Below are 20,137 nucleotides of genomic sequence, written 5' to 3'. Positions count from 1 at the left end.
GATGTGGAGGTGGGCATGTGTTACCCCCTCTCCCCCCCACTCCCTTTTGCACCAGGATTTATTATTTTTGCCCAGCAGGGAACTTTTCCGAACACTGTTATAGGTCATACCTACAGACCAGTCACCATCCTCACTAGCTTTTATTTCCCAGTAATGTTTACCTGAAGTGATCTTTTCGGTGCTTAGAACCTGCTGACTATAGAATCTTTCTGGAAGATGAGGTCGCACTCTCTGTTTGTAGTAAGGCCTCTCCCCTCCTCCCCCCCACCCTGTGATGAGGGAGATCGTGCCTCAGATCCCCTCCGTCGGGACCCGGGCGGGGAGGAGAAATCGGGCACAGGCAGTTATTTAAAATATTGAAGAGAGCACAGCAGAGGACAACATGAACAATTCACTTGACTTACCTGCAATAAAGAGGAGGTGGGTGGAGCTACTTTCTCGGCGCGGGGAGGAAGTTAAACCCTCCTCCGCTGTGAATGCTGGGGCCTCTGCCTGTCTGTGTCCCTGATGTCACTGGTTGCTAGACGCCAGGCGGCAGACGGATAGCAACCAGTGCAGGAATCACACAGTGTGCGTTCACATCCAGCTGTGCGGTCCAGATTTAAGCGCATCTGGGCCCGGAGTCTGCCTATTGAGGTCTAGGGGTTGTCTTTTAAAGATCTACTGCTTAAAAAAAGGAGAGGGATTGGGGCATGAGATACTCCAAAAACAATCAGCAAACAACAGTTAGAGAACAATCTTTTCCAAAGTAAATCCGAACACTGAAAAATCCATTCCCGCACAGCTGAAGACCATGGGGGTAGAGGGGGGGGGGGGGGCAAAGCACACTGGCATCTGGTAACCTTGTTCCAATGTTTGTTTGCTGGTAGCCAGTGCACTCTTCAGGACACTACACAGCCACAGGAATCACTTTTAGGGTGTCTATTCGCAAGTCCCCTGGACAGCTACCTCCTTCCACCCCGGACACCACTCAATGAGGGAGGCAATCCTTCTCCAAAGCAGATCCTTTGAAGCAAGCTTGTGGTCAGATCCAAGCTGCTTCTGGGTCCCAGCACTGTAACTCCTGAAACCAAACACCTCCCCAGGGAATGGCTAGGCCCTGATCAATATTCAGGCTGTTATTTGAAATTTCCCCCACTAGTGTCCAGAATTTTTTTATTCTACAGGCAGGGGAGTACAATCAAACCAAAATAGAATAAAAAAAATTCATCCTAGCCTGTGAAACCGTGAACAGACCAAACCAAACAATTCCTGCTCCCTTGATTACAGAAAGAGTTCAAAAACTAAATTTACCTAGCAACCTAACTAGGAGGGTGCTACATCTATATGTAATTATCTGCATTGAAAAATTTGTTAAAAGGCTTTCATTGTGTTCCTTTTCCTAACCTCAAGATGGGGTTGTCCTCTGCAAACAGATGTTCGGGTGAGGCTGCCTCTGGGGTCCATTGCAGTAAAGCTTGAAGCATGTATGAGACAGACTACGCTACGTGGGGATGCTAGTTATGTCAGATGGGGAGCCTCCCAGAGTGTGATTGTAGAGTGTCAGGATCCTGGGGGGGGCTGTGTCTATAGCACTCCGGTGAGTCTAAAATCTAACCTATGTCTGAGCATGCATGGGTTAAAAGGACTGTGTGTTGCATATGATTAGCTGTACACCTGGAGGACATCCAGCCCAGCCCATGGCTACCATTACATTGCATTTCCAAATCTGAAAAAGAAAAAAAGGTTTGGCCTTTTACACGTTAATTGGCTGCTCTGGGTGCTGTACTATGTACAGTATATCACTCCTTTCCTTATCCACTGTTTAAGTATTATTCAAGTCCTAGAAAAATGAAAGTAAAGTAATAGTGGGGGAAGAAAAGAAACCAAAAATAAGGTCTGCTTAATTATCTTCCCTTTGTGTAGGTGGTTTCCATGACAACCATTATCTTTGATATGTCTACTTTCAATCCTCTACAAAATTTGTCACTGTGAGAAGACCGCAGGGAACGTTTTTACTGACAGCACACCTCGGTCACAGGAGTTCATCCCTGTGAAAAACAGTTTTCCAGACATTTTAAGAAGCTCGTTATATTTCCTCCCTCACGTGCCCCTTCCCCTGACTTCTCTGTCAAGATCGATTGCTCAACTATCCACCAGTCCCCACATGCCAAGGTTCTAGATGTAATCCTGGACTCTGAACTCTCCTTTCAGCCCCACATCCAATCAATGTCCAAAGCTTGCCGCCACATCGACTGCAACATCTCTAAAATACGTCTCTTCCTAACCACTGACAGCACAAATCTTCCAATTCACTCCCTGGTTATCTCCCACCTTGAGTACTGCAACTCCCTCCCTCCCTTCCTCATAAATACTGCTGCCAGACTCATCTACCGTACCAACCATTCAGCTTCTCCTACCCCTCTCTCCACTAGGTACCACTCACCCAATGAATTCAATTCAAAATACTAACAACTTACAAAGCCATCCACAACTTGACCCTGACCTATATCACTAATCTAGTCCCAAAATTACAACCAAATTGTTCTCCTCATTCCTCCCAAGACCTCCTGCTCTCTAGTTCCCTTGTCACCTCCTCACATGCTCATCTCCAGGACTTGTCCAGAGCCTCTCCCATTCTCTGGAACTCCTTACCCCAATCTGTCCGACTATCTTCTACTCTGTCCACTTCCAACCGATCTCTGAAAACTCTTCAGAGAAGCCTATCCTGTCTCCACCTAACAACTGTACTTTTATTTTCTCCATCAGCTCATTCCCCACAGTTATTACCTTTTGTATCACTTGACTCTCCCTTTTAGATTGTAAGCTCTAACGGGCAGGGCCCTCTGATTACTCCTATATTGAATTGTATTGTAACTGTACTGTCTGCCCTCATGTTGTAAAGCACTGCACAAACTTTCAGCGCTATATAAATCCTATATAATAATAATAAAGTTACAATGATCATTTAAACATACAATAAGGTCAAACTCACTAGGAAACTAAAACACTACTGCATAAAAAAAAAAAATGTATTAGCTTTTTGCTAGCCTGTGAGGCTCTAGGGAGCGAGCGCGCGCCGCCGGAGGTGCGCTCCCGCGCGGTCACAGACCCCCCCCCCCGCGCGTGTGCCTGGCGGACCCGATGTCCGCCGGGCACTCGCGATCTTCCCTTACACCGGAAGAAAGGTAGGCGGCTAATGTAAACAAAGCCGCCTGTCATTCTTCCCTGTGTAAGAATAGAGATCAGACGGTTCTGCTATGTAGTACCGTTGATCTCTGTTCTTACACTAGTAGCCACAGCCAATCACAGTTAGAAACACGCCCCTATGACACACTTAACCCCTCCCTCTCCAATACAGTTAACTCCTTCACTGCCAGTGTCATTTTTACAGTAACAGTGCATATGTATAGCACTGATTACTGTAGTAATGTCACTGGTAACCCCAAAAGTGTCAAAAATGTCAATCAAGGGTCCGATCTGTCCGCCGCAATGTCGCAGTCCCGCAAAAAAAAAAATCGCAGATCGCCGCCATTACTCATTTAAAAAACAACAACAAAAATGACAGAAATCTTTCCTTTTGTTAGTAAACGCAATAACTTTTGCGCAAACCAATCAAAATACGCTTTTTGCAATTTTTTTTTACCAAACATATGTAGCAGAAAACAAATTGGCCGAAAATGTTAAAAAATTTTGATTTTTAAATTTTTTTTTTGGGAATTTCATATAAAAAAATTTGAAAAATATTGTTATTTTTGCAAAATTGACGCTCTTTTTTTGTTTATAGCGCATGATCAAAAAATCGCACAGGTGATCAAATACCACCAAAAGAAAGCTCTGTTTGTGGAAAAAAAAGGACGTCAAATTCGTTTAGGTACAGCGTCGCACGACCGCGCAATTGTCCGTTAAAGTCACGCAGTGCCGAATCGCAAAATAGGCCTTGGTCAGGAAGGGGGTAAAATCTTCCGGGGCTTAAGTGGTTAAAAAAAAAAAAAAAAAGAAAAACCTTATAGGAACCTTTTCTTGCTATGTCCTACATATAAAGTTTTTGCCTGGTTCCCCTTTATTTTATGAATCAAAAACCAACCCAATTCCCGATACCTGTTAAATTCACCTGCAGTAAAATGATCATAGAAAGCTTCCTGATCATCCCGTCCATGTGGGGAAAGCACGTAAGACACGTGTAATGTACTGGGGAATGCCAAATATGTTACAATAATAGCTAAGTGTTTTCCTAATGGTTTTCAAGAAGTTCAAGTTCCCCAGATTTCCCAGTGGGATATTACATTGACGTGAAAAAGCCCAACATTTTACCTTCTACTGTGAACAAAAGAAGCCAGTAAGTGAGTGATAAATATCTTCTGGAAATTTCTAGTAAATAAAAAAATTATATAATTCATTCTTGATTACTTGTCAGTAAATGTTAGTTAATTAAGTAGGATCAGGCTTCAGTAAAGAGATTGTTACAATATGAAAGGGTAAAGCTGTCTGCTTCAGGAGGTGGAAAGTGCAGGCACCTGGATACAGCCAAAACAAGAACATAAAAATACGTTTTTGTGAAATTGCGCGAATGCATATACACAAAAATACGCGCAAATACATAAAAAAAAAAAAGATGAAAAAGTAGATGCTCAAACAGGAGTATCGTGTGCAAGAGGGTTACCAAAAATGTCAGTTAGGGGTCCGATTTGTCCGCCGCAATGTCCCTGCTAAAAATCCCTGATCACCGCCTTTAAAAATAAATAAATAAATAAATAAAAAGTCCAAAAATCCATCCCGTAGTTTGTAAACGCGATAACTTTTGTGCAAACCAATTAAAATATGCTTTTTGGGATTTTTTTTTTTTTACCAAAAATATGCAGCAGAATATAAATTGGCCTAAAATGATAAAAAAAAATTAGATTTTCTAAATTTTTTTTATTGGGAATGTTTTATAGCAGAAAGTAAAAAATATTGTGTTTTTTTTTTTCAAAATTGACGCTCTTTTTTCGTTTTTAGCGCAAAATCTAAAAACCGCAGAGGTAATCAAATACCACCAAAAAAAAGCTCTATTTGTATTTGGGTACAGCGTCGCACGACTGTGCAATTTATCTTTAGAGCCGGTTCACATTAGAGCGATCCGACTTGCCTGGGGCGACCTCACAAGTCGCGGTGCGCAGCTCGCACCGCGACCTCGGAGCAGCCGGCACGGACTTCATAACATTGAAGTCAATGCAAGTCGCTCCGGGTCGCCCCAAAGAAGCTCCGGACCCTTTTTCTAAGTCGGAGCGACTTGTGTCGCTCCTATTAGAACGGGTCCACAGCTTCTCTATGGCAGGCGACCTACGGCGACCTGTCAGGCGACCAGGTCGCCTGACAGGTCGCCGCAGTATGAACCGGCTATTAAAGTAACGCAGTGCCGAATCTCAAAAAATCGCCTAGTCATTAAAGCGGAGTTCCGGGCACAAAAACGTTATTTTTTTTTTTGTGCCCCTCCGCTAGGTAGACCTCACCTGAAAAGGAATTGGATATTTTTTTTTTTTGTTTACTTACCTTGTAATTGAAGATCGAAGATACTCACCTCAGAGTACTTCCTCCCTCGGAGCCGCGGCTCACCCCGTCACTTCCTGTCTCGCTATGATTCCTGGGAGCTGAACGTCATCGCTCCCAGGAATCAATGCGACGGCACCGGCCCCGCTCGTCATTTCCGGGCGACGCCGCATTCCCCTGCTAAACAGCTTCTGGGCATGCCCAGAAGCTGTTTAGGAATGCGGCGCCGCACCGGAAGTGACGAGAGGGGCCGGTGCGGCGCATTCTGGGACAAGAAGACGCGGAAGAAGAGACAGAAGAGGACCGCGCCGGCTTCAGCTGCCCACAAGAGAGATGGAAACGCTGTGGAAGAAATTTTATAAGTAAGTATTTCTTCTAAAAGGTAAGTGCGAACCGGGACAGATCAGAGGCTAGCCATTGTGGAATGTGCTAGCCCTGACTGTCCCGGGGGTATGTTTAGTAAAAAATGACTTCTGTGCCCGGAACTCCGCTTTAAGGGGGTAAAACCTTCCGGAGCTGAAGTGGTTAATGCAAAATCTGACTTCCTGATGAATTTAATTTTAGTTTTAATTATCATGATATAAAATAATGGATGTGGGGGCCTTTTGGTGGGTGTAATTTTTTTTTTGGGGGGGGGCAGCATTTCATTCATTCAATGTCTTGTGCCAGTCCTGACAACTGTACAGGCTTCTCTCTGGCACTGAATTTGCTTACTCACTGCGCTTCACACAGTGTGCATTAGAAGTTACAGAGAGTCATATGAAATCAACCTTATTTCCTGAATAGCGGACATGAATCATCATCCAGCCCATTCTTCCCCATCCTTACTGTATGCCTAACCCTTTCATTCTATGGGTTTCAGTTTATGCAATCATGGGGGCTCAGCATCACATGTGGGTATTATCACAGCTTCCTATTTTCAAGAAGCTATGTACAGCACTCTCCTAGCCCCTCCCACCAGCTATGATCTGCCTGCATTGCATAGAGAAACACAGAGACCTAGTGATGATGCCACTGGGTCTAACATAATGTATGCACTTAAAGTGAAACTGAAGTCCACTTTATTCACATGGGATATTCACACGAGATGCAATTGGTGATATTACTGGCGCATGCGCTCTGAAGGGGTGGCATATTCGTGCCTTACCTTCAGAGCTCAGTGATGGGGCCGGGGCTTCCACGAAGCAAAGAAACAAATCACCGCTCAAAGTGCTGACAGCTGGGCCAGTAGGATTCCCAAGTAAACTGTAGTAGTCCTGCAAGACTGGGTGCTCACCAAGGTCCGCAACCTAAGAAGTCCATATGCATGTAGAAAGAAAGTGGCACTTCCAGTCTCAGGAAAGTAGAAACTTGAGTTTTATTTCTTCAAATCAAAAAGTCCAACATCGACATGTGCAAGACAAACAGGCTAGCAGCAAACGCGTTTCACACCATGTGCTTATTCATTGCCTATGAAACGCGTGCATGCATGGCAGTTGTGTCATCGTAGCCTCAGCCATTCATACAGCTAGAGCCTGTGAATCCGGAAGGAAGACCGGGTGATAATGGAAGTGCCAGGGAACCGTGTAAAATAGGAACGTTTTATCTAATATCCTCATTGGTATGTTGATGAGGAGGGGAAGAGGGAACCAGAGAAGGAAAAATACAGTATAAAAAGATTAAAGTGTTACTAAACCCAGGAGCCTGCATTTACTATATCTGGTCTCCCACAGTACATAGAACATGAAAATGCAATTATGTTAGTAAATATAAACTGCTAAATACCTTTTTTTATCAGCAGTATATAGCAGTCTTGTGACTTCTATCAGTGTCTGGTTAAAGCTTGCAGGAGGAGTTTTCATTCTCCTCTGCCCTATAAAGCTGCAGAACCCCTGACCCTCTGTCTGAACAGTGCTAATTGGTCCTAAGCTGATCATATGCACTCTCCCAAGAAAAAAAAAAAAAGTTTCTAGCAATACACACCAAACTGAGCATGTGCAGAGTGACTCCAAAAGCTCTCTCTTATCAGGAGATTGATTGGGAACAGCGGAAGAAGGGGGGAAATAAGAGAAGACAGGATCAAACAGCATTTTTACACAATGCAGAGGATTAACCCCTTAGGTTCCACAGTGAGTATAACAAGCATGCTTTACTGCATATACACACTGAATTACTGTTGTGGATTTGGTAACACTTTAAGCTTCATATTTGAAAGATGCATTTAATACTTTCCTAGAGTGCGGCTGTAAATGATATAAGAAAATATAGGAGAAGCAATGTGAAAATACAATACAGAATTTGTGGTTTCCTCTAATCTTTAATGAGATACATAAATTAGAAGCTCCAAACAATACTCAACCATTCTAAAAATGCAAAGGAATGTCACCATGAAGGTGAATGGGCTTCTTGGCACACGCGGCTCAGATTGGACACGGTCCACTGTCACTGATGATAAAAATAAAACAAGCCTTTTATTTTTATACAGGTGAACGTGCTCCTGAATGAATGATATTCATGTGCAAGGAAGTGGAAACGACTTCTGACAACTGGCAGTAATGACAGTGTTGTTTTTCCTGTTGTGCTAAATAAAGCGCTTGCTTCCTCTTTGATAGGAATAAACATATCCCAGGCTTTCGGGGGACAGTCATTTTCCCGGCTTTCATGAAGATTGGGAGCGTGCAGAAGTTCAACTAGTAATCGCAGAAAAAGTCAGCCTGTGTTTTGACTCAGCAACCATCGGCTGCCCTCATAGTGCAAGACCCAGGTTGTGTTCAGGGAAAGCAGGTATCTGCCATGCACAGCTGCTAGTCTGGGTGACAAGGGACATTAACCACTTAAGCCCCCCGGAAGATTTTACCCCCTTCCTGACCAGGGCCTATTTTGCGATTCGGCACTGCGTGACTTTAACGGACAATTGCGCGGTCGTGCGACGCTGTACCCAAACAAATTTGGCATCCTTTTTTTCCCACAAACAGAGCTTTCTTTTGGTGGTATTTGATCACCTGTGCGATTTTTTGATCATGCGTTATAAACAAAAAAAGAGCGTCAATTTTGCAAAAATAACAATATTTTTCACATTTTTTTATATGAAAGTCCCCCCAAAAAAATGTAAAACTCAAAATTTTTTAACATTTTAGGCCAATTTTTTTTTTTTACCATATGTTTGGTAAATAAAATCGCAAAAAGCGTATTTTGATTGGTTTGCGCAAAAGTTATTGCGTTTACTAACAAAGGGAAAGATTTTTGTCATTTTTGTTGTTTTTTTTTTTTTTAACGCGTAATGGCGGCGATCTGCGATTTTTTTTGCGGGACTGCGACATTGGGGCGGACAGATCGGACCCTTGACTGACATTTTTGACACTTTTGGGGGTACCAGTGACATTACTACAGTAATCAGTGCTATACATATGCACTGTTACTGTAAAAATGACATTGGGAGGGAAGGGGTTAACTTTTTTGGAGAGGCAGGGGTTAAGTGTGTCCTAGGGGCGTGATTCTAACTGTCATTGGATGTGGCTGTGTGTGTAACAGCACAGATCTACGGTCCTACATAGCAGGACCGTATGATCTGTGCTTTTACACAGGGGAGAATGACAGGCGGCTTTGTTTACACAGCCTGCCTGCCTTTCTCCCTCTCTACCCGACGATCGCGAGTGACCGGCGGACATCGCGCACGCGCAGGCTTCCTAGTGAATGAGCGGGGGCGGGAGCGCGCCTATTGGCTCCCAGGCTAGTGACGTACCGGTACGTCACTTTGCCTGGGAGGGGCTGACCGCCACCGTATATATTTTTTTTTTTTTTTGCAGCTACACTACTAATACTGGAGACCAGCTAGTGTCGGGGGCAAAAGGGGTAACTGTCAGGGCCCGCCCTGGCATAAGAGCCTCCCCTATACAAAAAATTATTTAAAGCATTATAAAAAATATGTATAAATAAACAATAATAAAATAATATAATATAAATATTAATAAAAAAAATACAGAGCAGAGGGAAAAAAAGACTAAAAAAAGGAAATGAATGTTGCCACCACATTTATTGACCGGTAAGCTGCAATATTTTACATTTTTGGTTTTGGGTATAATATTGCTTTAAAGCGGAGTTCCACCCTAAAAATTATTTTTTGCTTGTCCGCTTGCTTTAAAGTACCTGAAAAAGAATTGGATAATGACAATTTTTTTTTCTTTTCACTTACCTTGTTTTTAATACAAATATATTTACCTTCCTTCCTCTTCCTCCCTCTGCGGACACGGCCACCGACGTCACTTCCTCCTTCGCATTGCGTCCTGGAAGATGAGCGTCATCAATCCCAAGATGCAATGGGAATGGCCAGCCGCTATTCAGAATGCCGATCGCAATCTACAGCCCATGCGCGAGATTGCGATCGGCATTCTGGGTAGCCAGTTCCAGGAAGCAGGACACAGCGGGGGACACATCGGCTTCAGACGCCCACAACGGAGATGGCCGCGCTCTGCAATCAATTTTAAAGGTAAGTATTTATCTTTATTTGTTTACTGTAATGATCTGTAATGTGGGGTTAGTGCTAGGGTAATTAGGGATAGATTAGGATTAGGGGGGTATATTTATCTAAAAAAGTTGTATGTGGCCGGAACTCCGCTTTTAGCTACCTACTATCAGGACAATTAAAAGCTCACAAGGCAACCACAGACATAAAATGAACAGATCTGGCCAATCATCAGGTTGGGTGTTTTTCAGTTTTTCATCATGCGATGTCTCCTCTTCTGGTGCCACTCTTTGCTTGTTACTTAAACATAATAGAAAAATAGCGCAGCGCAATCCTAGTGGTAAAATAATAAAATCACGCAGAGTCCCAGTGTTAATAGGTGTCCATATAAACAGATAAAAGTCTCCAGTGTAAAGTGGTCCTAGGGCAATTCCATAAGGTGCTTGTCTCCACGAGTGCTCATGCAATCCCACCACCTGTTCACACTGCCGCTCACCTTAACAAAGAGACCCTACAGGGTCAACCAGCATTTCATCTCAAAATCAAAGCATCCTCAGACTTTCTTCCCGTAGTAAATGATTAAACCTCCGATGCACTGTCAGCTCCTCAAACAAGGTTACCAATATGTGTAGGAGAAAAGAAAGAACGATCTAATGCTCTCTGTATGCAATCAAGCACTCTTTAATCCATATAGGTAAACAACTCACATTTTTGAAGCAGCGCAAGAAGTTGCTGAAGAAGTCCTGCTTATTTTCACGGACGCAACGCGTACGAGGGATGTCACGTGACCCGCGGCCGCCTCTCACTCTTCCTGGTTGGTGGACCTGATGCACGCCTGCTTGCAAACTCTGCAGATATGCGCTGTTATTTTCTTCAAAAATGTGAGTTGTTTACCTATATGGATTAAAGAGTGCTTGATTGCATACAGAGAGCATTAGATCGTTTTTGTGATTTACAGACAGTCACATTAGTCTATGCCCCTCAAAGGATATCATCAAATGATCTAATATCCCTTCCACATTAGGGATACTTTATTTTGAAGGCAGTTAAGTTAATAGTATGCTTTTAGCAGAAACAGTCAAAAAAAGAACAAACTACGTAGATGTGTCCTCGTGCTAAGTAACACCAACTGACCACCGTTATTCTCTACCACACATTGACATGCTCAAATACTGACACTGTAGCAGAGCCCAAGCCCAAATTTGGGAAGAGATTTTAGATGAGATCTGTCCATCCTAACAAAACATCATTGAACAATGCAGCAATCACACCAGACCAGTCTTTCTCAAACTTTTCAGTACGGAGGAACCCTTGAAATAACTTTCCAGTTTCAGGGAGGCCTTCAGCAAAATTTATCATAGACATCAGAGAATGGTTAGACATCAAGCACTATCTAACCATCTGAATGTAGCACCCTCTAGTCAGGGGTCAAGTCCTGGGAAAAAAGTGTGGGAACTCACCCAAGATTACAAACCCCTCATCTCAAAAATGAAAAAACTGTGTGTTCATGTATATATACCTTTTGAGGAGTGAGGGCCACAATGAGCAGAGCGAGCAGATCAGATGATAGGTCCATGTCAGCATATAAAGAGCAGACATGGACACAGCCCGCTCTACTCTATGGGCCCTCCAATCTGATCTGCCCAGACAGAAGGGAACAGATCCTCTTCTGTTTTTTAAGGTGGATTGAATTGGGTTCCTGCAGGTATCGCTGGCTGCTGCTGTCCCCCAGGTGGGTATTGATGGTGGCTAACTGGCTGTTCTTCAGGGCTGGTACTATTGGTGGATACTGCTGGTGGGTCCTGCTGGCTGGTATTGCTGGCTGGCACTGCTGGTATGTACTGCTGGCAGATACTGCTGGCGGGTTATGTATACTTTTAGTAGCAAATTTCCCTCTCTATTTCTCCTCTATCTCTCGTCCCTCTCTATTCTTTCTTTTTTTCTTCTCTCTCTCACTTGTTCTTTTCTCTTGCATCCCTCTCTCTCTCTTTCCATCTGTCTCTTTATATCGCTCTATTTCCATCTTTCTCTCCCTCTCTCTTTCCATCTGTGTCTTTATATCGCTCTATTTCCATCTTTCTCTCTCTCTCTCTCTCTCTATATATATATAAATATATATATATATAAATATATATCTTTCTCATCTATCTTTCTCTCTTCCTACCTCTCTTTCCTTCCTCTCTCTCTCTTTCTCTCTCTCTCTCTCTTTCTCATCTCTCTCTCTTCTACCTCTCCTTCCCTCATCTCTATCTCTCCTTCTACCTCTACTCCCCTCCTCTCTCTCTCTACCTCCCTCCAGGGCCGTCTTCAATAGGGATTGGACCCCGGGCAAACATTTTCTTGGGGCTCCCATGCAATTATGCTCTCCACCCCAACACCCCAAAAAATCTTTTCTATTCATTCTCATGTTATTTGCAGCCATGTACACTGCTCTATACACACAACAGATTCAATAGTCCGTCTCAGGAGAGAGCAAGAGAGGGTGGCTACATTCCTACCTACAGTAGGACCATGAAGCAGTAACTTATCCACCCTCTAACAAAAAGTCAGATCACCGCAGCAAAAAAAAAAAAGGGGGGGGGATTTGGAAAGAGCTGAGAGCAAGAGAATTAACTTTTTTTGAGCTAAGAATATACACCCACTTTATTAGGTACATCTGTTTAATTGCTTGGTAACACAAACTGCTAATCAGCCAATCACATGGCAGCAACTCAATGCATTCAGGCATCTAGATGTGGTCAAGATGACTTGCTGAAGTTCAAACTGAGCATCAGAATGAGGAAGAAAGAGGATTTAAGTGACTTTGAACGTTGCATAGTTGTTGGTGCCAGACGGGCTGGTCTGAGTATTTCTGGGATTTTAACGCACAGCCATCTCTCGGATTTACGGAGAATAGTGGAAAAAAGAGAAAATATCCAGTGAGCGGCAGTTGTGTGGAGGAAAATGCCTTGCTGATGTCAGCAGAGAAAGGGCAGACTGGTCCCAGATGATAGCAAGGCAACAGTAACTCAAATAACCACTCGTTACAACCAAGGTATGCAGAATACCATCTGTAGCACCCTACAAATAGGTGCTAGGTAAAACTATAGTGGGCCTTGTCTGCCTAACAGCAGGGCTGTGATTTATCCAGTCAGGGTGTCAGGGCTTCCAGGTGTGCCTGCTGAGGGGAGAAGTATCCCCACTGGCTCCTGTGAGAGGATTCTCATAGGGCAGTGTGGGAAGCCCAATCAGGGGACACATCCCAGCTTGTAACTACCCCAGAAGGCAGATTATGCTGCAAAGGATTCTGGGAGTGGGTATAAGTTGGGGGAAGTGTGTGGCACGGTGTCTTTGGCAGGAGCAGAGTCCCAGGAAGGAGAGAATGGCTGTCTTTCCTCCTGTCTGAGAAAGGTGGATGTCTCGGGGTGTCGCCTGAGAATCCAGAGAGAGCTGAGTTGAGCTGAGGGGATCCGGTGTGCCGAGAACCTGCAGAGAGAGAGAGATGGGTTCAGTCCCAGGAAAGCCTACACAGGTTGTGAGTACTGCGGATTGCCTCTGGGGGTCTGCCAGAGTCAGAGGGGACCACTCCGGATAAGGTTAGGGGATCCAAGGTCAGCTAGCTGTAAAGGGGGTACCTAGGTTGAGGACCCTGAAGTGTAAAGGGGGTACATAGTCAGTGGACCCTGAAGAATTCAAGAGTAAAGGGGGCACCTGCAGTCTGGGCCCTGAATTGTATTGCGTGTGCCAGTTACAGTGTTAGCTATTTGGAGTTCTACACAATACTACCTCAAGCTGTGCCAGGCGGGGGAAAAGTATTCAAAGACTTACAGTGAAGCAGTGTCAGGAGTTCTACAGTTCTCAGTCTTGGATCTACTGGACTATAGGTCAGGGATTCAACACTTCCTCTGTTTTACAGAGAGTTCTCAGAGTCAATGAGCGTTGGCTGGCGCTGGCTGGTGTCAAGGAAGCGCCAACTGGCATTTTTCCAGGATCAAAGTCCCAATTGTAATTTAGTTCAAGCCAATAGGAGTATCCCACTCATTCCCTTCTCCCATCCCCTTAATTTATAATAAACACCACAAACAAAGATGCCGTAGTTGTCACTGTTTCAATTGTCACACCTGGGGACTCAGCTCACATGGGCTGGAGAGGATTCCGGTACTAATGGCAGACCCACATCAGGCTACAGGCCTGGAAACCTTGCTACACATCTCTGAGCGCACAACACATCAAACCTTGAAGCAGATGGGCTACAGCAGCAGAAGACCACACCGGGTGCCACTCCTGTCAGCTAAGCACAGGAAACTGAGGCTACAATTACTGGTGATGGTGGTGTAATGGTGTGGGGGATATTTTCTTGGCACCCATCGTACATTTACTGCAGCAGGGCGGCCCTTAAGTGCAAAATCACGTACATATACGTGATTTTGCTTCGCTTTGCTGCCACCAAAAGAAAGTTCTATTTGTGGGGAAAAAAGGACATCAATTTTATTTAGGTATAGCGTCGCACGACCGCGCGTCAGTTAAAGCAACGCAGTGCCGTATAGCAAAAAATGGCCTGGTCATTAGGGGGTGAAACCTTCTGGGGCTGAATGGGTTGAGCATTGTTTAAACCCCACGGACTACCTGAGTATTGTTGCTGACCATGCCCATCCCTTTATGACTACGGTGTACCCATCTTCTGATGGCTCCTTCCAGCAGGATAATGCACCATGTCACAAAGCCCAAATCATCTCACCACTGGTTTCTTCAACATGACAATGAGGTCACTGTACTCCAATGGCCTCCACAGTCACCACATCTCATCCAATAAAGCACCTTTGGGATGTGGTGGGATGGGAGATTGGCATCATGGATGTGCAGCCGACAAATCTGCAGCAACTGTGTGATGCCATCACGTCACTATGGAGGAAAATGTCTGAGAAATGTTTTCTGCACCTTGTTGTATCTATGCCGCAAAGAATGAAGGCAAAAAGGGGTCCAACCCGCTACTAGCAAGGTGTAACTAATAAAGTGGCCAGTGAGTTTATATCCCAAAGTTTGTGGACTCTATACCTTTCCTATAGACTAAATAATATACACTCATTTGGGTTATTTTTTCCAACAAAATGTAGCAGAATATATTTTGACATAAATTTATGAAGAAAGATTATTTATTTGCAAAATAGTATAACAGAAATAAATAGAAACATGTTTTATTTTCAAAATATTTGGTCTCTTTTGTTTATGTAACATTAAAAAAAAAAAAAAAAGCAGGCGGTGATTAACCACTTACCCACCAGGCCTATTTCGGACACTTTTTGTTTACAAGTTAAAATCAGTATTTTTTCCTAGAAAACTACTTAGAAACCCCAAACATTATATATATTTTTTTAGCAAAGACTCTGGAGAATAAAATGGCGGTCATTGCAATATTTTTTGTCACGCGGTATTTGCGCAGCGGTCTTTAAAACGCCATTTTTTTTGGAAAAATTTTGAAAAACCATATTTCACTGCATTTAAAAAATACTAAACAGTAAAGTTAGCCCATTTTTTTGTATATTGTGAAAGATGATGTCACGCCGGGTAAATAGATACCCAACATGTTACGGTTTAAAATTGCACCCCCCCCCCCCCCCCCGATGGCGACAAACTACGGTCAATAGAGATCTCAATAGGCGACGCTTTAAATTTATTTAACGGTTACCAGTTTAGAGTTAGAGTGTAGCTCTTTTTTTTAAATTATTGCTCACGCTCTGGCGATCGCGGCGATACCTCACATGTGTGGTTTGAACAGCGATTTAATTTGCGGCTCGACTTCCGTATACGTTTTTTTTTGTGCGCGAGCTAATGGTGACGGGGGCGGCTAAATTTTTTTTTTTTCCCATTTATTATATTTATTTTTTTAACTTTATTACAGTTTTTAAAAAAAAAAATATCTGATCACTTTTATTGCTGTCACAAGCAATGTAAACATCCCTTGTGACAGCAATATGCAGTGACAGGTACACTTTATGGAGGGATCGAGGGTCTAAAAGACCCTAGACCCCTCCACTACACTTCCATGTATGCAAAACGCCGAAAACGGCGTTTTTGCATACAGCCGTTTTTCAAATTTGCCGCCTTTTTGCAGCACACTAACCCGGAAGTGACGTCATGGACGCCGCCTCCGGGTTACGTCATCGGAGACCCAATCGAAGCCGTTTCCGGCATTGATCGGGACTCCATCCAGCCGGCGGACGCGCCGGCTGGGTGCTCGGGGCTCCCTCGGGGTCCCCTCACGCCCCCCGGGTAACGATCGAGCGGCTCCCGAGCCGCTTCGGTCGGTACCGACGGAAAGCCAACCGTCGGCTCTAAACCACAGTACCGGGATGATGCTTCTAGCTAGAGGCATCATCCCGGTATACCCCCGCAAAGTTTACGGACGTCATATGACGTCCACCCAGGGAGAAGTGGTTAAGAGCCGGTCCACACTAGCGCGACTTGTCAGGCGACTTGTCAGCCTGACAAGTTGCGCTCCCTCGCGGTCCATTGACCGCTACAGGACCCGTTCTAATAGGAGCGACACAAGTCGCTCCGACTTAGAAAAAGGGTCCTGTACTACTTAGGGGCGACCTCGGAGCGAATTGCATAAACTTCCATTATGTGAACTCCCTGCAAGTCGCTCCGAAGTCGTGGTGCATGGGAATGCACAAGTCGCCCCCGAAGTAGTAAGGAGTCGTGTCGCCTTAGTGTGAACCGACTCTTAATTTCACAGCTTTGAAAATTGGCTTGTTCAGGAAGGGGGTAAAAGTGTCTGGCACTGAAGTGGTTATAACAGAGAAAACCCTAGTGGTCTATTCTGTTATAAATGCCCCCCCCCCGCCTGTCAGCAATAATGTGATTTGAGCCATGCATGCACAGATCCCATCACATTTAGAGCCCACTCTGTGCTGCAGCGATGTGACTCCTGTGCGCATGCGCAGGAATGATGTCACCGCAGCCTGTCCATTCAAGTGTTCAAAGTTTGAAAGCCCAGAAAGAAGACTGGGAGAAGAGGGTTGTGCTGAGAGCCAATGGGAGCCGTGAAGGGCTCAGTTTGCAGATACGTCTGTCATGATGTGCTAGTATGTAGTGCACACTAGTGCATTATGACTTAAATCTGCAGGGGGATCAGTATTTTTATTTTTTAAAATGACTTTTCTACCGCTTTTGGCCTGGTTCACATGTATGCGGGTTTGTGCAGGCACAACAGCCTATTCATTTGAATGGGCTGCTGTGCCTGCATTTCCCGCTGAAAAAAAGTGCATGCAGCATTTCACCGCTTGCCGACCGCCGCAAGTAGATATACTGCGGCGGTCAGCCCCTCACAAGCAAAGTGACTTTTATATATACGTCACTAGCCTGTGAGGCTCTGGGGAGCGAGTGCGCGCTGCCGGCGGCACGCTCCCGCACGGTCACGGACCCCCCCGCGCGTGTGACCGGCGGACCCGATGTCCGTCGCTCACTCGGCGATCGTCGGTGCAGAGGGAGAAAGGCAGGCGGCTAGTGTAAACAAGCTGCCTGTCATTTTCCCCTATGTAGAAACACTGATCATATGGTTCTACTATGTAGGACCGTTGATCAGTGTTCCTACAGCTCAAGCCACAGCCAATCACAGTTAGAATCACGCCCCTAGGGACACACACAGCCCCTCCCTCTCAAATAAAGTTAACCCCTCCACTGCCAGTGTATTTTTACAGTAACAGTGCATATATATATAGCACTGATTACTGTAGAAATGTCACTGGTAACCCCAAAAGTGTTGAAAAATGTCAGTCAAGGGTCCGATCTGTCCACCCCAATGTCGCAGTACCGCAAAAAAAAAAATCGCAGATCCCCGCCATTACGTGTTAAAAAAAAAAACAACAAAAATGACAAAAATCTTTCCCTTTGTTAGTAAACGCGATAACTTTTGCGCAAACCAATCAAAATACGCTTTTTGCGATTTTTTTTACCAAACATATGTAGCAAATTGACTAAAAAAATAAAACAAATTGGCCGAAAATGTTAAAAAATTTTGATTTTTACTTTTTTTTTGGGGGGAATTTCATATAAAAAAAATGTGAAAAATATTGTTATTTTTGCAAAATTGACGCTCTTTTTTTGTTTATAGCGCGTGATCAAAAAAAATCGCACAGGTGATCAAATACCACCAAAAGAAAGCTCTGTTTGTGGGAAAAAAAGGATGTCAAATTCGTTTAGGTACAGCATCGCACGACCGCGCAATTGTCCGTTAAAGTCACGCAGTGCCGAATCGCAAAATACCCCCTGGTCTTTTAGCAGCCAAATCCTCCGGGGCTTAAGTGGTTAAAAAAAGCTGTGGCCTTGAAATCACATCATGCTTTTTCACCATATGACTCATGTGACTACAAAAAGGAATTCCCCTTGTGGTGGGACTTTTTAGGCACAGGTTAAAAATAGTTAAATGTAAATAACTCAAAAATTGAAAAAATTTATAAATTTATTAAAGAGAAATGACAATGAAGTTAAAAAATGGCAAGCTGTATACAATACATAAAATCACACGACAGATGAGGACCGCTGTATTCTGAGGTATGTACCCAACGCTTTTCAAAGTCACAAATAACGCTCCTTCTTCAGGGGTAACCTTTAGATAGAAAAGCAGACAAATCCAACCTTTATCTCAGGGAATCATTAGCAATTAGACAAGGTATTTCCAACTAGATTGCTTTTTCTGTTAGACCAACAGGAGAGTACTGCAGGTGCCTCTAGACTTGTCATTGGGTTTGATTTACTAAGGTAGAAGAGCATGTTTACTACGCAAACCGAATTTTCACTTAGCTTAGTGAATGAAGTGAAGCTAAGTGAAAAATCACACAATGTTAAGGAAAGATTAAAAAAGTAAAAGGATTTTGCTCACACATTATTGGATGATTGAAGTCAGTATAGCTGCATCACATTTATCTATTCCTTTAGTAAATCAACCCCAGAGTCTAATCTGGCCAATTTCTCAATCATTTCATGTCTGTGGCCACCTTAATTAAGGAGATGTTTTACCTACAGTTACGTTTGCTAGCTGAAACACTTTAAAACATTAATTTTATTTCTGTGCACATTGTATTTAAAGTGGTTTAGTTATTATCCCAGTATGCAAAGGTTACCTGCTTCTTGTCAGTTGTGACATCCCTACATCCTAAATTACCCAACTTTATTTTTTTCCGGTCTAGAAGACTGTTTCCACGGTTGACTTATCTTTTATTGAGGTCATTATAGCTGGCCAATAAAAATCACTCTTTTGTTAACATCCTATTGGACTGGTACCAATGTTGTGCGGTTTTTGTTTTACCTGATATCTTGCCATCCAAGAAAAGCATTTGCTTGCTGGAACTGGTTTGACACTGTTGTTTGAAGTCTAGTGCCAAAACTGTAGACTGAAGGCATAGGGGCAGCAGCGCTGAATTGTGAAAGACAAACAAAGCATAGTATTTAGCTGCAGCTTTATCTTCTTACAACAGAGAGAAAACAATACAAGAAAAGGTCATTCAAATAGGAATTTTTGCTCAAAATTAAATTAAACTCAGGGTAAAATTTTACAGAAAATCTATATTGTGCAATGTTATTTGTAGATGTACCACCCTCCTAGGTAGGTGCTAGTGAGAGAGTATAGTTTTTGGCTCTGTCTGCCTATCAGAGGAGCAGCAGGCAAATCTATATTGCTTTCTGTCTAGCAGTGAGCAGGATCTGTTAGTGAGGTCTGCTCAGTGTGCTCAGTATGTGGTTCATTGAGTCTAGAGAGTGTTTCACACTGGTCCAATAGGGAGGCATGTTGGACAGTGGCAGGAAACCTGACCAATGGGTGCATAGGCTTTGATACCGCCCTGGTGATTGGCAGAGACAGGCTGTCCCAGGGCATTCTGGGATACTGTATAAAAGCCAGGAGCACATGTGCTGCAGGGTCTTTGGCTGGTGAGCAGAGTCCCAGAGGGAGGGTGGCAACTGCCTCCTCCTCTGTAGCAGTGGCACGTGGCATCAGGAGGTTGTCCTGAGGGCCAGAGAAACGGAGCTGAACCCAAAGGTCCAGGAAGGCTGACTGAGGGGGAGACACTGGAGACCCTAGAAAAACAATATCGGGAGTACAGGAGATTGTGTCAAGGGGGCTGACCTGAGGGGGGCCACCCCAGAGTAGAATAGTCAGTGGACGGGTGTCAGTGGTCAAGAAAGGGGATACTAGGAGAGTGTCCTGAAGAT

The sequence above is a fragment of the Pelophylax lessonae genome (genome assembly GCF_965119305.1).
Source record: "Pelophylax lessonae genome assembly, chromosome: 1".
Taxonomy (NCBI): domain Eukaryota; kingdom Metazoa; phylum Chordata; class Amphibia; order Anura; family Ranidae; genus Pelophylax; species Pelophylax lessonae.
Note: the sequence above shows the minus strand (reverse complement) of the source record.